Here is an 18617-nt window from a genome sequence, read left to right on the forward strand (position 1 = left end):
AGAGAGAGAGAGGGAGGGAGAGAGAGAGAGAGAGAGAGAGAGAGAGAGAGAGAGAGAGAGAGAGAGAGAGAGAGAGAGAGCGCTCAGAACTCAGTTTGTCTTTCATCGCCCTCTGCTGGTTGAGGTGGGGATTGTAAAAAAATCGAACTGAGCAGAGAACTATGCAGCGGACAACCCCTCTGATATCGGATATCTGCAGGGACTTGGTAAGACAAGGGTGGGGTAGGATGGGGTGGGGAGGAGGGGCAAAAGTTTATATTTCATGGAGGAGCAAAGTGATGTTAAGAAACCTTAAAACCACCGTGTCTGAAATAGAAGCAGTGTTGCAACTGGTTCAGTTCCATCTGCAGCCCAGGCGCCATCTGGTGCTGAACTTTCCCTGTCCGTGCCCAGGTACCTCTTTACCACCCAGCGGTAGAGGGAGTGGGAAGCCAGGATGCACAAATCCTTTAAACATGGGGCTATGTGGGGACAAAAGAGCCACAAGAGGTTGAGGTCTGGCTTCTATCTTATAGCTACAATAGTCTCGTAGTGCCACCCAGATGTGTGACAGGTCCCCTCTTTCTAATCTGTGAAGGGCTGTTCTCTGCTAATTTAGATGGGGAGTGCAGGCTTTGTTTCCATGGGCAATTTGTATCCTGACACACCATCTTGACAGTGAGATGGGCGCTGGCATATATTTTCATTGCAGAGATGAGGGTCAGAGATGTGAGAATCTCGTGGCTGCACAGGGCACAGGGATATTCACATCTTATTCCCTCTGTTCACGAGTGTGTCTGTCAGGGAAACACTGGCAAAACTAACCCTTGCAGTGGCCAGTAAGGAAGCTAGTGGGAGGCAAAACCTTAAGAAGGGTAGGATCCGTGTCTCATGGAGAGGTGGGACTTAAACAAAGCAAGACAGAAGCCAGGGGCACTGCTCTCTCAGATGTCAAGGGCCGGTGTACCGAACAGAGCAGAGGAGGGAGGTGGGGGCCAGGGCAGGGCAGCTCTGCTCAGCAGTAGTTCTGGGGGCGAGCAGTTGTGAACCTAGCGTGTGGGGAGCTGGGAGGAAAGATTACTTCTCTAAAGGTTGGCAGATCTTCTCGTTCCCATGACGTAAAGGAAAGCGTGGAAACTTTCTGTCTGGGACAGGATCCAGGCACTCGAAGTCCTTGCCAACACTGTGATTTCTTATCTGTATGTTTGAAAGAAAGTTAAATAAATACAAGTTTTAATAATCTCTCTCATCGCTGACCACTGCCGTGAGTGAGACGCTGTGCTAAGCACCTCCGGGCATTATCTCCTTTACCCTCCAGTACCTACAAGTCAGGCACGATTATTACCCTCATCTATGGCAAGGGGATTCTAATGTCTGGTGACACACACATGCACTAGCTAGTCACGAGTCTAAGTTTTAAGTGTAAACTAAGAATTTTGTTTCCCTTCATCCCATACCCCTGTTGTAAATAGCAGTCTTCAGAGAACATCCCCCCCCCATGTGAAGTGGATCTGTTTTTTCCTACTGTGAGGCAACAGGAGGAGCCTTCAGAATCCCTTTGGATGATCTTAGGACAATTAGGTAGGTCTAACAAGTCTTCTCTTCTCCCGAAGATACATGTGTTAGTGAAATTAGCTCAGTTTTCGAAGAAAAAGGAACCTACCTGCAGTCCTCAAAATGACCAGACGGTGGCGGTAGAACGTCAGTGATGCCATACTTTTTTTTTTTTTTTTTTTTTTTTTTTTTTTTTTTTTTTTTTTTTTTGCTGGCTAAAGAAAGTTTGAGAAAACTGAATGCTGAATAGGTTTTTATGGGGACACAGAATTTTCAGCGCTAGAGTTCATCAAGCAATGTAGATAAAAATGGATAGCTTACAAAAATTTAATTTTTGTTTTCAACAGTATTTAGTTCCTTGTTCAAAGTTGGTGATACTATAGCTATCTATTTGCCTTCAGGGTGAGCTTTGCCTTAAAGCTGATGGAGTACCACCTAGAAAAAAACCCCTCAGTGCGGGGACTTAGGAAAGCATGTCCTGTAAGGAAAGGGATGCTAACCTTGGTTTAAATATCAATTAAACCCTGATCATCTTTTACAGTTAAGTGAAAACTTCTCGAGACAGTGTGGAAGCTCTCCCTTCAGATATCCATCCAGACTTCACCAATAGGTTTTTCTCTCTGGCTTTAACTTTATATGTTCCCCCCCCCCCCCCGATCAAAGCCTTTGAAGTGGTTATTTTAATATTTGTTGTGCTAGTGAAAGGGCCTGGTTTTAGTCTCTGTTCACATTGCATTTCCAGGCCAAACATTTGATGTTTTTGCATCGCTCCCTTCCGGGGACCACAACTCCACTTTGTTTTATGACCAGCGCTGAAGCCAGTACCCATGACCCCGGAGAAGGGGACTGAGTTATTTATCCCCTCGGACGTTTCATTAAAGCATGGTTCATCTCCGCAAACAGTGTTTCCTAAACATGCTCTCTGATTCCACAAAATGTTTTGCCTGTCCAGCTAAGCCATATTTTTTTTAAGGGACATTTTCAAACACGCATGTTCAGGAACTCAAGCACCCGGTGGGGGTTGGAGGGCAGCCCGGTGTGCAGCATTTAGAAGCAGAGCCGCCTCCTAATAAATACACAGCGGGGTCCTACAGGCGTGGGAGGTCCGTTCATATTTGTGGGAGTTAAGAGCATGGATTCCAAGGGAATTCAGAGCACAGACACTTTAAAATAACACCAGTAAAACTACATTAACCACAGTGCCCTCAACACGTTGCCTTGAATGTGGTGCAATTTTTATTAGGTGAGGTTTTGTATGTTAAAGCCAGAAAACAAAACAAAACAAAAAAAGCCAAAGAAATGGGCAAAACTTGGGATAATCCCTCTGTAAATATTTAATGAGAAACAGAACTGAGGTAGGTAGTCATTCATCTACTTTGATAACAGAGTCTGTGAAGGCTCTCCTAGTGGACTCTGGGGCAGCAGGGCAGATCTCCCCTGTGACTGCTCATCCAGGCCATGGCTAACACTGACATACTGACACTCTTCACGTTCAGCCGGATGGCAGCTCATGTGGGCAGGACACGTTTGACCAGAATTCCCCAGTGTCCTTCTGGAAGGGAAATGGGTTATGTTTCATGACCAGGGTTATCTTTACTTACTCATGTTCAGGTCAGCAGAAGAAAACACACTGCATTAAAATGTCACAGGGCCATCATCCCCTCTGCTTCACCAGCCCGGGGTTTCTGTTCTGGATCCCGTCTGCCCCCCACTCCCACTCCACCCCCACCGTCCAGTCCTCCCAGGGCAATCCTAGCTTAGCAGCTGCCAAGAAGTCAGAAGTGGCTGACCTGCAAGCCCCTTGCAGTCACAGCCTGTGTCAGGAACAAAGAAAAGGCTACCTCCTGTCCCTTGCAGATGCGCTGAGAAATGAGGTCACTCGGCGAGGATACCCCTGATGCCCCTTCTCCTCCATCGGACTCTTTTACTGACAACCAAGACCCCTCACAGTGTCTTTGGTTTATCAAGTGTATGGAATAGTATTTCCAAGATCTTTCTGTAGTAAACTCTCATCAGCCTGATTCTCAGATAGAGTATGAACTTAGAATACTGAATTATGAACAAAACAGAGATGACTTTAACTGACTTAACTCCATTCACGCCCTGAGAGCCACAGAGTGGAGGAGGCTCTAACGTGTATGTGTATGCTTTGACAGATGTAGAGTATTTTTGATTTTGGATTTTTTTCCCTTTTGGGGAAAATACTTTATTTGCTTTTCTTACGTCCATATGATAGGCATTATCAATAAGTGGAAAGAATTAGCTTTTACTGATTCCATGGTAAATAGTAAGTGTGGTAGATACATTTAACTCGACTGTATCATGTACGTATTCATGATTAGTGAGTTGTAGCATTGTGGTTCATGTCTTAGTCTTTCAATAGTAATCACAATACCCTAGTATAATCATTAGATATATCTATCTAAAAAATGGAACTGTTAGCAAAGCCCCCCCCCCACACACACACACTTCCTTAGAGCAGTGTTTACCCCTGACTCCTTAGCCACCACTGTATTTTTTGCTCTCAACTTTCACTAAATAACTAGAGGTGGCCACCAGACAATAAACTCTCCTTGATATCCCTTCCCATCTCCTTCAAGATGTAGCACAGCACAGCTTGCTCCTGAGAAATTTAAAACGCTTTTGTTTGCTGTGTGCTGTGGCTTAAATTACCTCCCAAGTTCTTTTTTCCTAAGTAGCTGTGGCTGATGATAGAGAGAAACAATTGGATCGCTCTGGAGACTCTACCACTTTAAAATATATTTTCACCGCCCTAATTCCCCTTTGAAATAACGTTTCTGTTAGCAATTAAATAAGGAGTTTAAGAGGGAGTGTCACGGTGTCTATAAATAAGCTTGAGAACATCATTTATAAAGAACCATATTTTTACAGTCTCATCCCCACTAAACAAAACAACACTATCTGGCACCTGTGCACTGAATGTCTCATGTTGTTCTTATTGTAGAATTTCCTCTCTCCTTTTGAGATCGAAGATAATTACTGAATGTGATAGAAACTTTATAGCCATTAAAAATAGAACAGAAAAATATTACCAGACGGCAAGTTGTTCAAAATAAATAAGAAACAGGACTTGGGCTCTGTCTGAACACTGCTCAACGCTGCCTGGTTCTACAGGGGCATAGGTTTCCTTTCTCTTGATTCTGTAAAGGAGTTTGAAAGAGGCTAGAAAAAAAAATGTGAAATCGTTCCTTAGTTTTGTGGAAAATATGGGGCTGAGTGCTCGATTTGAGATACCATAAGCTCTCATCATCCTCTCCCAACCTGTTTTCCCAGTGATGCTTAGGTTATTTAGTAGAAGGATTGATGTCCAAACACACCCTGGTGGGAACAATAACACAGGCCCCTTGACTTGTTGCACTCATTAAGGGCTTTAGGCTTTTTTTTTTCTTCGTTGCTGGTTGAGAAGAAAATGATGGGAATTAAATCTATACACGTGGGCGCTTTCCCCACCAAAGTTGGCTGAGGCTTTCAGAAATCTCTTTTTTCCCTTCAGTGTCAAAAATCTTAGATCTTAAAGGAGAGGGAGAGAGAGAGAGAGAGAGAGAGAGAGAGAGAGAGAGAGAGAGAGAGAGAGAGAAGAAAGAAGGAAGGAAGGAAGGGAAGAAGGGAGTGAGGAAGGAAAGAAGGAAGGGAGGGAGGGAGGGAGGGAGAGAGGGAGGAAGGAAAGAAGGAAGGAAGGGAGGGAGGAAGGAAAGAAGGAAGGGAGGAAGGTCAGTCTGCAGAGCGGCAAGATCCTTTGTGGTTTGAATTCGGATTAGGTCAGCTTTGATCTCTTTAAATTCATCTTTCTGTACTTCAAAAATAAGGCCTCCACTCTGATTGTCTGATGGAATTATTTAACTTGATCTTTACCTAAATATAGCATCATATTCCCAAGCCTTTGTGTAGGATCATAATACTATAATTTCAGAGTGGGTAGATGGAGCTGATGTCTGGGACCTGTCAGGTTTAAAGGGAAAATGATTCCCTTTTCTCAGTGAGTTTCCAGCTATGAAGTCTCAAATTCACTCAAACCATGAGGCAGGGGCTCCTCACCAAGCGGCTGGCTTCCGACCAGAAGTTTGGGGGCTCTGGGGTTATGCCAAGTTTACTGGGCAATTTATATGCTACATGTCATGAAATCCTTCCAGCCTCTGGGCTAGTCTCTTGCAGTAGACATATTTGATAAGGAGGCTGGGGTTCTTGCGCTCCCTATAGACATAATGAGTGTTACATAGCTATTGGGTGAGACTCAGAGCTCAGGCTGCTAGAATCAAATGTCCCAAGTGACTGAGGCACATTCATCTCCCGTCTCCCCAGCCGCTAGAACTCAACCTGTCAGGCTTTGTATGGGAAGGGTTTTACCCACTGAACCATCTTACTGGCCCCACAAAAAGTTTCTGTGTGTAACTGATCTTAATATTCTGCAGCAAAGGTATTGGAAATAGTCATATGCTAGATTACTTCAAGATGGCAGATGAATGCAAAGAGCTCTAGACGGGATTTGGCGGGTGGGACATTAGTGACCAACTCTAACTGGTTAAATGTATAGGACTTGCAGAAGATGCGTTAACAGCCTCTCTAAAGGGAGTATTCGCCACCGAATGCAGCTGGAGGCCTAGCACCGATGATACCCTGGAGGGCAAGGGCTGAGTCCAACAAGCGCAGGGCAAGCATGCTCAGGGTGCAGACAAACTTCCTCTGACTCCATGCTACTTATTTCTATGGTCATTCCGGGAAGCACAGCCTTTGTTATGAACAAGAGTGATACAGTGTTGCCTTCTGGGGCAACTATGTGGCCTCAGGATTTGCATCTCTCATTCCAAGTGGGGTTGTCAGGGAACAGCCGCTCCGTTTGGGAACAGTTTGTGAAATCAGTACTAGTCAGACTATGTTCTCAAGAACTCGATTCTGCTGCTGATAAAACTCACAGATCATCCCCACTGATGTCGGCGGCGCTGCCCACGGGGTTGAGAAACGGGAAAATGGCTCTGGGAATTTTGCCGAATAAGGATCATAGGTGCAGATCCTGACAAAAGGAGAAGAGACCTGGGGTGAAGGGTGGGACGAGGGGGCGGGCCTTTGAATAATTGCCGAGACGGTCAGGAAAATGTTAGCATTTATCTTCCCGCAAGGTTTGCCTCACTGAAGCTGGGTGTTTTGCTCTGTTCAATGAGATATTGATGGAGCGCTGAACTCTGTGATAAATGTTAACTTTTTAATGCACACTGTGTCCCAGAGGCAAGGCCTATGCGGGCTATTGAGAGAAGCAGGCTCAACGAGCCGCTGCTCAAAATTCCAGGAGGTTAATCGACAAATCAGCCTGGAAATGGGGGAACCAGCTGCACGCCTGCTCTACTCTGGCTTTTCTCACAATCCGAGGCATCTGGGCACCATCTTCATGCACAAATAGCCCGTTTCTCAACTTCTCTGGGGTTTTGGTTGACGGGACCATTTGTTCTTTATTATTATTAATGGCATCCTCTTTTCTGACAGGCTCCAGACAGCCTCGCTGGTTCAGGTCACCAAGGTAGACTGGGAAGTAGGGATCTTCAGCAGGTCCTTTGCCTGACACTGTAGTGTGGCTGGGCTAGAAGGCCATGGAACTTTTTGTCTCCCTGCCTCCAGTTGTTCTTAGGAATGACTTACAGTGGAGGTGAAGAGTTCTGGAGATCCATAATGATATCTGCAAAAGGACCCAAAGATACAGGAAACACATGCCTGCTCAAACTTAGCTGCGTGTTAGACTCCATGATGCAGAGGTCACAGCCAGGGACATGGATGCCATCGCTTTAGACTGCAGCCAGGATGTGGGGTTTTCAACAAAGCTGCCCAGAGGATTCAACATGCAGTGTGTTTGAGATCCACAGACTCAACCCAAAGTTCATCCTAAAGGCTCCGGAATGGCAAAAGATGGTTCCTTTCTAAACACCACTTACCAACTCCCAGATTAATCTCTCCCCTTACTCTAAAAAGAGAGTAGGTATCTAGTGGTTCTTGAGAATAATAGAGTTTAATGTATATTTTTTCTCTGAAATCTAAGGGGAGAGTCTTAAAGCCATGAATCCAAGCACACAATGTCCAAGAGGACACAGGAAATTCAGTATTTCCTACTTAAAATGAGAACTGTTGGTGGAGAAGCTTGGCAGAATCAGTGCTACAGAGGACCTTCCCTGAAAAGTGATATTCTGCTCCGAGACGAACTGTACACAGACAGAAGCGCATACCCAGTGTCACCTAACCTCTGGGACAGTCCTGGCAAATCACTTTAGTGCCACCCTCCTCTATAGAGCACACTAAGTTGTCAGTGATGGGATGGAGCTTGACCTATTGTCATTCTTTGTTTACTGATTTTTTTTCCCCCTTCAGTTTGAAAGCAAAGTTTTTCTTCAAAAGGGTGGATCTCAATCTAAAACTATCATTCAAAATTCATTCAGTATTTCATGAAGGAACCAAAATGTCTAACTCACCAAACAAAAACCTTCTACCTCACAACTCACGCTGTTTGGGCTTGGATGCTGTAGGTTAAAACTCCCAGGTTGTCGAAGAGAATAACAGATTTGAATTAACTCAAGTTCTGTGTCTTGTCTTTGTAATCCTGGCGATCACTGTTTATCCCACATCTCTTATTTAAGAGTGTGTCAGGACATGAGGCCAAAGACAGAGCTCCAAGGACCTTCTGTGGCTCCAAACCCCCACAAGCATCCTAGAAACAAATGCACGTAGTCTGTCATTGCCTTTGTGTGCATGACCGTGTGTTTTGTAAATTTATCTCCGTGTGAAATATGTTTGTTTTAAATAATATAAATGTGCTAATTTGAAGCAAATGTACTTACTAATTTATTTATTTGTTAAAATGCATTCCTTCAAACACAGGCCAAGTGATTTGAGGGGTAGGAACATCTTTTCATTGTATGGATGGCACGTGGTGATAATAAAAAGCAGACTGACTTCAGTCAATTTTATTGTTGTTTGACGTTCTCTGTAGACAACATGCCCCCTCACTCCTTACCCCTGGAGCAGAGCACTTAATATTCCCACGACGTTCTTCTATAGTCAAGGCTCCAACTTCTAACAACGGAAGTTGGAACTAACACCCAGGTTTCCTGACTCCCAAATCAGTACCATTCTGTGTATAACATACCATGAATAATGCATTTTTCACAAAAGAGCCCAGGGATGTGAGGACAAACTTCTAAACCAGCCTGTAATGAATAATTGCAGAGCTGTGCAGTGCAGTCAGAAACCGAGGACTCGGACCAGGCCCATTCAGTCCTCTGTGTGCTGAGTTTCAGTTCATTTCAGTCCAGAGGTCTGGGTGACATGTGTCCCCTCAGAAAACAGAGGCGACTCTAGTTTTAATAAGGCGACAATTGTTATCTCACTTTATTAACGAGTAGCTTGTATCAGACTGAAACACTTATTGTCTGCATTCAGCTTGAATACTGTATTCATTACGTTTTCTAATCTATGTGATTACTACCTGTGTAATTTGATGTCTGCATCTGCTATCAGAATTCTTTCAGCTCATTATATTTCCCATCTTTTTTTTTTTTTTTTTAATAGAGGATAAAATCGGGACATGGAAAATTGCAGCAGATTGCCTAAGGCGAACTGTAAGCAGCCAGCAGCCGGATGGAGCCGAGTAGATCTCTGTTATGAAGGGATGTGAGAGGAATGGTTTCTGGGTCTGTGCTCTGCTGTGACAAGCCAGGTGGAGATGACGTTGGCTCCCTTTCCTATGTAGGGACTGGCTATCCCCAAATTATCTTCGAGAACTTGGCCTGGTCTTGCCAACTCAGGAAAATTATATGGATAGAAATTGTGACGTCTAATTGGACACTGTGTGGTTAGTAAACTGTGGCTGAGGGTCCCCAGGGTGAGAAGTCAGTACTGGGACAAAGCCAGCAAACTGAGAGGAAACTATTTTTTAGATAGATAATAAGTTCGTGCACGTAAAATACAGGACAGCATCAAAAATGGCGGAAATGGTTGAGAGCACCAAGTCTACCCTCAGCCAAACCTGGAGTTAGACATGGCTTTGCCTTTTCTGTCAACATGACTTTAGGGAATTTTCTTATACTTTTTATGCTTGAGATTTCTCCCTGGTGAAGAACAGAAAGAATGGTGGAAGATTCCCTTCAGAGTTGTTTCCAGAGTGAGGGGATGTATGCATTGCTTAGCGTGATTTAGTTCCCCGCCCCCTCTGTCTTCCTTTCTTTATTCTATATTTTAAGATAAGCTCTCCCCATGCAGCCCCAGCTGACCTAGAACTCTCTATAGCACAGGCTGGTCTAAAACTGTCTACGCAGCACAAGCTGTCCTAGAACTTTCTATGTAGCACAGCTGGCCTACAACTCTCCATGTAGCACAGGCTGTCCTAGAACTTTCTATGTAGCACAGGCTGGCCCAGTACTCTATGTAGCACAGACTGACCTAAAACTCTCCATGTAGCACAGGCTGGCCTAGAACTCTCTATGCAGTACAGTCTGGTCTAAAATTGTCTATGCAGCACAAGCTGTCCTAGAACTTTCTATGTAGCACAGGCTGGCCCAGTACTCTCTATGTAACACAGGCTGGCAGTGAAGTTACTGTCCTTCCATCTCAGCTTTGTGGATTAGAGGATTGTGGCACCACACCCTGCCTTTTTGCTCCCTTCTTTCAATGACTAGGGTGTCCCTTGAGAGTGTCCAACTAGCATCTTCTGGATTCTGAGTAATTTGGCTGTTTTCTAACAGCCCTTGGCATGAGAGGCATCAGGAAAGGCCATGCCTTCTCTTGATTGTTTCCTAAGTCCTACCAGTGGTGCGTGCTCCACTCTGGCATTACTTCCTGGCTGGCTTCCTTTGCATAGTCAGGGAGAATGGATATTAGGCTAAAGCAAGATCATTAACTTTCCCCACTTTATAGCCAGAGTCTCCCACTTCACCACGCCACGGCAAATACAAATCCCTTTAAGGAACAGACAGACCTGCAGCTGCTTGAGACCATCAGCAACAATTAAAGCATGTCAGAGGAACCCCATGTCAGGATGAGCTTACTACTACCTGACCCTCTCCTCTTGGTCGGGGCACCAGGCCTCCACAAAGGTCCCTGACTCTGATCTGTTGTGGTCTATCTCAGGGAAAAGCTGGTTGGAGAAACGTGCTGGGAGCAGACTTCCTGTCAGGGTCACCTGCTGACTACTGCTGCCCTCTCCGTCACCACCGTGAACAACAGACCAAATTGAAGACTTAAATGGAGTTTCAGATGGGGTCCCGGGACTTATGGGCTGCATGGCCCCCAGCAGACTCTTTGATTCCTGTGAGTTTCAAGTTCACACCTACAGAGCAAGCACAATGGTCTCACACACAGGCTTTGTGATGTTCTCAGAGATCTAAGTGAATAACGCAAACAGGGGCTAGACACCCGTCTCACTGGGCAAGCGCATACTTAGCATGAACTTGGCTCTCTCTCTCACACACACACAAACACACATACACCCCGGGCCTGTAAAATAAATAAATAAAAATTTAAAATGCATTTGTTAAAAGCTAATGAGCTCATCTTCCAAACACCCATGCCAGCATTACCTAAATCATCAGTAGGAAGGATTTGTCCCCGCCAAGCTCGTGTGCTCACTCGCTCATCTCCTCTGTTTCCATCAGTCTGATCATGCACAGCTGCAAAGCCCGCACCGACTGACTCTCAACTTCCTGTCTATGCCGTCTTGGATGGCTGCTCCCACCCTACCTTCCACAGAAAGAGGGATCAGGCACTAGAATCAGGGGAGCTGCCACATGTGATAGTTTTTAGTGTACTTGGTTGTCACTGAATCCCTGCTAATATCAGTAAGTACTTCTATAGCATGCATCCTGTACCAGGAGCTGTCATACTTGATGTCAAAACTCACCTAACCTTACTCACAGCAGCCCAGAGAGTAGATCTGCTAATAGCCCAGTTTTACAGATGGGAAAGGTCAGGAGTAACACAGCTGACCGTTGGTGATGGCAAGATCAGATCACTGGGATCCAGTTTCACTCTGAGATTTGAAATCATCACAGGCTCTTTCTCCTTCGGAGCAAAACAGCTTTTGAGTGCCATTGACAATATAACCATCTGTATATGAGATGCACTTCTTGTGTGACAAGTATCTTTCTCAGCAGGACAGCAATGAATGAGTATAGTCCTGAAAATGACAGTCCTTGCCCTTTGACAGTTCTCACTCATACCTTTAAGCAGATCATCAGTGGCCTGTAACATGTATCAGTTATCACTTGCTGTGTAACAAATAACTCCTCATTTGGCAGGTGATAACACTAAGCTTCTAGAGTCTCACCATTGCTCAGAAACACTTGAAGTAGCTCAACTGTTAATTCTGGCTCACAGCCTTCCTTGAAATTGCAGCCACCCGAGGGAGGAGTGCGGCAGTCATCTGAAGATGTGCCCAGGGAGGGATCTTCCTTCACATCCAGTCACGTGGTTGTGGGAAAGCAATTGCTTGTCCCTAGCTGCCTACTGGAACTTCATTCCTCCACTCCGATGGCTTCCAGAGAGCCTGCCCAGCTGACCTCACAACATGCAGGCTGCATTTGCTGAGTACAGTAATTCAGAAAAGGAAGAACCCAAGGTAGAGGCCAGGGCTTCAGATTTTGGACACACTAGCCTTTTGGTCTCGTTCTTTCACACAGATCACTCTAGTGTGGTGTGAAAGGAGCTGCACAGGGTGTGAATGCCAGAAAGTGGAGGCCCAGGAGTCCAGATATCACTTCATACCATGACTGCATCTGCAGGCCCTAGGAACAGTGTCAGAATCTATGGGTAACATTGTCTCCAGTGTGTCTCTAGGTGTAGAGCTCTCAGTGACTAGCTCTATTCCAGTACCTTCTTGAGTGTGAACACGGACGATGAGAAACACTTGGGTATCACCAGAACTGGGTCCCCTATTGCTTTTAAGCACCATGGTTGTCACCACATACTGCTGCCCAGGCAAACAGCACCACCGTGGCTGTTTTTCATTCATGAACGTCACCACTCCGGCTTCCTCATCCATAAAATGTTACTTCCCGACTTCCTAAGTTATCCAACAAGGACCGTGAACATGGAGAATGGAACTTCAGAACCTGCGCACCATGTGCACAGGCAGGGCAGGAAGCATGGTGGATTCTGAAGGCCTCCTTTCTGTCTGTCTGTGGTCACGCCTGCTTTCCACCAAGATGGTGAGGGTGACGCTGCCCTCTCCAGGGCCACACTGTGGCTTCTGCTTTAACAAACCTGACCAGCTGCTTTCTTTTTATTGCATCCAGAATTCCAAGAGCTGCAGGGGGAAGGCAGCTGAAAAGAGCAGAGGCTCAGAGCAAGCTGCACTTCAAAGCGGCCTTCCTCATTCTTCACGCGGGGTCTGTAGGAACCTCCTCTGTTCCCGGGAGGGAACCAAATTCTCCTGGAGATTTTCCTCAGTGATATCACTATTTACAGAGCTCTGGCCCTGGCCATCATGTTTGTATCTGATTTGTACATGTCCACATGGCCCATAAAGTTTATAAGGGGGTGAGAGAGCTTTTCCTTGGTCATAAATTCTGCCTTGCAGCCTCCCTCTAGGAGTTGGAAAGGAGGCAAGATGGAGAACAAGGGTGCATGTGGAGATGGAGCGGGAGGTGATGGTCGGCAACATGACACCCCCCTCTCTAGCTTCTCCTTCAGTTCCCTCTCCTGGGGTGCACTGGACAGCAGGAGGGGTAGGCCTGATGGCCCAAAAGCTGCATGGGCAGGCAAAGGAAATGATCAAAATCCCTTTCATTACTCCTTGTTAAATGAGAGTAATAATAGGGTCTACTCATGATGATGATGATGATGATGAAGAAGAAGAAGAAGAAGAAGAAGAAGAAGAAGAAGAAGAAGAAGAAGAAGAAGAAGAAGAAGAAGAAGAAGAAAGCATATAATATGGGGTATAGTAATTATCAAAACTAAAAAAACAAGCTCAAGGAACATGTTTTAACAAAGTAACCAGAGGTTCCTGGAGGCTATTTAAGCTCTGCCTGCCTCAGTTTCCCAAGCATCCTATGCTGGCCATCCCAGCTGACCTTTGAGTGGAAAGTTTATCTACACAGAACAATCTCGAATAATGCAGGTGCAATTATTCTTGCATTTTTTCAAAGCTGAGCCTGACTCCATGTCAGAGTTGGCATACAGCTGGGCGCACTCCCCTGTGGGTGGCTCTGTGATCATTTCTGAATTTTTTTGGAGGAAAAGACTTTTTTGCAAAATGCATATTTCACATACACATTTCCCCACCCCCCAGCCCCCGCCCACTCAACACAGGAAATGTCTGCAGGCCGGTGGAGGTGCTTGGGAAGAATAATAGATCAATAACAATTCACCACTGGTCACATAGATTCCCTTGGCAGCTTAACCAATTGGCTTTGGGAAAGTCATTATAGTCTGTGTCCACCCAGGCAAGGCAAAGGAGAAAAGACTGTGAAACGATGTGAGTTGCCTCGACTAGCCGGACAGAAAACCTGCAGTAAAGGAGAAATGTCACTCCTGGATTAGTTATCTTAAGGAGAGTCTCATCTCTGAAATCCAACCCCTAAGCACCTCCTCCCCCAAAACTGCCATGGTGGGAAGGGGTGTGGCCAGAGTGACCTTCCCCCCCCCCCCAATGCAGATAGGAGTAGCTAGCTCCATTCTTAACCCTCTAGTAACCAGAAAGGCAAGCAACAGGATGTGGCCTGGCCCGGCCCCCAGCAGCGCTGGCCTTGCTCCCTCGAGCTCCGGGCCTGTCCTATCTAAGTTCCCTTACAGCTGCACACGCCCGTTCCCTCCCTCTGCATGAGCCTTTGACTGGTTAACTCCCAGCCGCCCTTCAGATCTCACCCCATGATTCCTGGATGCTTCCCATTGTTTTGTGCTGGACTCAGTGGGGTTGACCCTTTCCCTGACCATCATGAAGTGACTCACAGTACATTTGTTTATATAACCGTGACATCTCCTGCCAGGAAGGTATGCCTTCAGAGAACAGGGCTTTTGTCTTCTCCACCCTTTCAACACCTCGAACCAAGGTCAGAGTCAAGAAATCTTTGTCGCACAGACATGTGAGACTTAAACCAGAGGGGTGTGTCTATCGCTCCATCTTGTAAGGCCTTCATCAACAAAATGTGGTGGGCACTGGAGTGTCAGCTCAAGTGTCCAGAAAGTTCTCCGATTGCCTAGAAGAATGGGCTCCTGGCATTTTAACAACTGCAAGCATATTGAATTTTATTAGTCCAACCCCTTCGTTTTATAGATGAGGAAGCTAATGTGTAATCAAAAGTTAAAGCCACCGACTGATTAACTACCTTGTTAAGGTTGAGATGTGGTCTTCAGATTCCTAGTGGTGCACATTTCCCATTAAGGGAGTAGTAGACATGAAGTACATAGCTGGAGTGGTGACTGCCCTTGCTGTCGCCTCCTCCCCATCATTTTGTGGGTGCGAGTCCCTCCTTGAGAAGAGGAGACACAAGCCTTCAGCATGTTATCACTCTCGCCTGTTCTGACAGCACTCGGAGCCCTTGCTTTGAACTCTGCATCACCATGGCAACCACTGTTCCTCACCAACATCAACATCAACTGCCCATGATCGCCTGTGCTGAGGTGGATGGTTGCCAAGCAAATCATAGGAATTTTCTTTTCTTTCTTTCTTTCTTTTTTTAAAAAAAGTCAAGAAGGCCGAAAGCCTCAGATCAAGTTCAAATTATTTGGAGGATGTGTGTGTCAGGGACACTTAGCATCAGTTTCGATGGGGAGGCAGATAAAAGCATGATTTAAGATGTGGATGGGAGAGAACTGGGCCGCCCGCCTCTTGAGCTCTGAGAGATCTTCCAGAGCTCCTTTGATGTGATGGAGACATGGAAGTTGCATAATTTTTGCCCCATCCAGACACAAAGGCTGCTCCAAGGAGCTTAAGCCTCCACCAAACATACTGAATGCGTCTCAAGCCTCCTTTCTCCCCAGCTCTCCCCTCCCCTTCTTTGTTCCCAACATGCCAGGGCCCAATGTGTAGGTTTTGTCTCAAGGAGGGGAGGACATTAGTGTCACAGGAGTAAATTTACAAGGTTGTTGGGCTTGGGTGTAATAGGAGCTGTGAGGTCTTGCATCCATTAAGAGAGGTGGTCAAGGCTATGGTTATACAGACTAGTCCCGGGGCAGCCTCCGGCAAGCTCTGATTACTTGGGACTGGAGAGATCCCATCTCAGAGAGAGAAACACATGCCTTACAAATTGGTCACATCCCATTTAGCCCCTATTAATTTACATCCGACCCTCAGGGCTGAGAAGGCAGAATTTCTCATCCCTTTGCCGCACCCCCGCCAGCAATCACCTCCTTTCCTTTCTCTGACGGGACATTCTCAGCCTGACTGTTTCCACTTCTCTCAGGTTTCATTCCTCTTCTTGGCTGTTGCGCTTGGCAACCCCCAGATCCTCTGCATTGTAAAGCCAGTGCTACACGTAGCCCTCACAGCCTGCTTTCCATCAGCTTTGCCTAAATCAAGTTGCCAGATCAGTCCCGTGTGTTAGCAGAGTAATGACTATCTTCAGCGGGACAAAAGGATGCAGGAGAACATTGCCTTTTCTGCTTCAAAGGCTCCAGCGATGCCTTTAACCACAAAAATGAGGATGGAAGGGAATAATAGTCAGGAGTCCCAAGATGGCAATCTCCCTGCTGGAAATGTTCATGAATTACCTGTAATTTACCTCAAAATGGACCATATGTTGGACGGCATGATGCACTTTTCCTTTCTTCCACCTCTAAACAGACTTATTCCGAGCACTGTTTTCTCTTAATGTGGGACTAATGTGGGGAATGGATGGGGGTGGCGGCTGGAAGCTTCGCAAATTAAAGTAGACACATTACCATCCTGGCGCTTTATACAAGGAAAGAAATGAGCTTTGTTCCCCGCTTAATATACCCTCAGCCCCAGAGGAGCGGGGTGAGAAGGTGGAAATGTGTTGGGAACAGAGGGGGAGATGAACCACCAACTGGAGCTCCCTCCATCCCCTTCGCGGGGCAGGAGCCTCAATGTGACCCACCTCCCCTTGGTGTATGTGGTCAGAAGCCTCAAGGGCGGCTCCGCTGAGACAGAGGAAGGGCCCTTTCTGAGTCCACAGGATATCCAACGCGTTTGTCACATGCTCTCCTCCCCAACAACCCCCCCCCCCCCGTTTTCAAAAGGGTGCCTAGTGGTTACTGAAATGAAAACCTATGAATGTTCCAGGATGCTCAGCTTCTTAATCCCTTGCAAGCTGAACCCATACATAGGGAGATGTGTAAACAATAGCCAGCCCTCCTTCCCACCCGGAGCCAGCCACGAGGCCTTGTCACTAGCCATGCCACATCTGCGCTTTTTGAAGGGAAATGTCATAATATTGCTAATCAATAGGAAGAGTGACAGGCCCATTTGTCAAGAACAAGCCAGCACTGCAGCTGCTGTCCTCGCTGCATCTGTCTCCCAGGCTCTGCTAAGGGAAGCCCCAGGAACGGCCTGATCAGTGTCTAGACAGCTCTGTTCTGTGCCGGGTCTTGGGAGGGAGCTACTGGGCACAGGCAGTCACTCATCTTGCTGGTGCTCTGAGCATTGGGTCTGGACAGGACAGCAAGGGCTAGAGAGGAAACTGTGGCATGCTTCAGCGGCCAGCACGCCCCTGGAAAGGGGAAGGATCTCCTGTCTCAGGAAGTCTATTGCCCTTTAATCTGGGGACTGCGCTGGCTTATGTGTTTCTTTGCAACTGCAGATGTTTCTTGCTGCTCTGGTAGTCATAGGATCAGCGGGTCATCTCAGAAAAAGAGTAGAGCGAGGGCTGGTCTTCGGTCTCAAACTTAATGACAATTTTCATCTTCTCAGGCGGACAGTATAACGACAGGGTGGAAAAATGGTGGTGTGGCAATATGAACCCTATGCCCCGGCTCTCGCCAGCTCCCCTGAGCTGTAGCAATGTGGCCCAATGGGGCTCCAGATTGCAATCAAATCATACACGCATGGGGCTTGGGTGTGTGCTGAGGTGACAACGACTGAAGTGCCCTCTCCCGCTCCACCAAAAAAAAAATTTTTTTTTAAATGGGGAAATTAATCTTAATCAACTCGTGTATCTTCAGCTTTGGAGGGTCTAGGGTTCTGTTAGAGATTTTCATGTTGTACGGGAGCAGGAGCTACCCAAGGCTAGTTATCCTCTTTGGTAAAAGTGAGCAAAAGATCATGTTACCAGGGAGACCTTCAAGAAATCTTGAGGTCTTTTCTTGTGCTCAGAACAGACCGTGCTCTGTTCTGCATAACCCCATTTTGTGCATGCAGTGGGTTTTTTTTGGGGGGGGAGCTGTCTTTTCTCTTGAGAGACTGACTCCATTTTGAGTGTAAGTGCCAGGTTATCTGAATCTGCACCTTGGTGCACACATGTAGGGCACCATCACCATCAAACATAACCCACGAGGCACAGACAGAAACCGTCCTTCCTAAAAAACGCGAAGGGCATTACCCTATACATTTGTCCCAGCAAGTTGAGATGGTGGGATCACACGGGCACGTTAAAGCTAGGTTAGAAAAAAAACAGGGCCAAGAACTTGTCAAACACTCTAGAGCAGAATGGCTCTCGCTTGGAGCCCATATAGAGGAGGGCACCTAACACTGTAATGACAGTGGACCCATAGACCTGCCATGGGACTGCCTACTATGTGTATCAAGGGACTGACAGGCAGAAAACTCCCATATGTCCCCAGGCTTCATGTGAGCTTGGTCCTTGCCAGTGCTGTGGGCCCCTTGAGCTGCTGGTCCTTGCCAGTGCTGTGAGCCCCTTGAGCTGCTGGTCCTTGCCAGTGCTGTGGGCCCCTTGAGCTGCTGTCTGTCCATGCGCTTGTCTGAATCCAGTTCTTCTTTTACCTCCATCTTCCCCCACTGAGCTTCTTCAGCTCATCTGGAAACCTAGGCTTGGCTCTATAGCAACAACCTCTCCAGCAGACAGAGGACTGGCTCTCACACACCCTCCATACCATTCCCACGGAGACTCTTTGCTTTTCCATCACCTTTCCTTATTTTTTAATGTATGGGTGGGCATTCTGCTTATATATACCATGTG

The 18617-nt window shown here is 46.5% G+C and overlaps 1 long non-coding RNA gene across 1 annotated transcript in view; it reads left to right on the top strand.

The window, feature by feature from the left end:
- The window catches only part of LOC110317388, a 38704-nt gene extending 30351 nt beyond the window's left edge, over positions 1 to 8353 (top strand). The window contains exon 5 of the long non-coding RNA XR_002380312.1: positions 7577 to 8353. This is a non-coding gene — a long non-coding RNA (uncharacterized LOC110317388). The remainder of the gene's footprint in view (positions 1 to 7576) is intronic.
- The last annotated feature ends 10264 nt before the right edge of the window (positions 8354 to 18617 follow it).

This window comes from Mus pahari, chromosome 2 (assembly GCF_900095145.1).
Source record: "Mus pahari chromosome 2, PAHARI_EIJ_v1.1, whole genome shotgun sequence".
NCBI classification, from domain to species: Eukaryota; Metazoa; Chordata; class Mammalia; order Rodentia; family Muridae; genus Mus; species Mus pahari.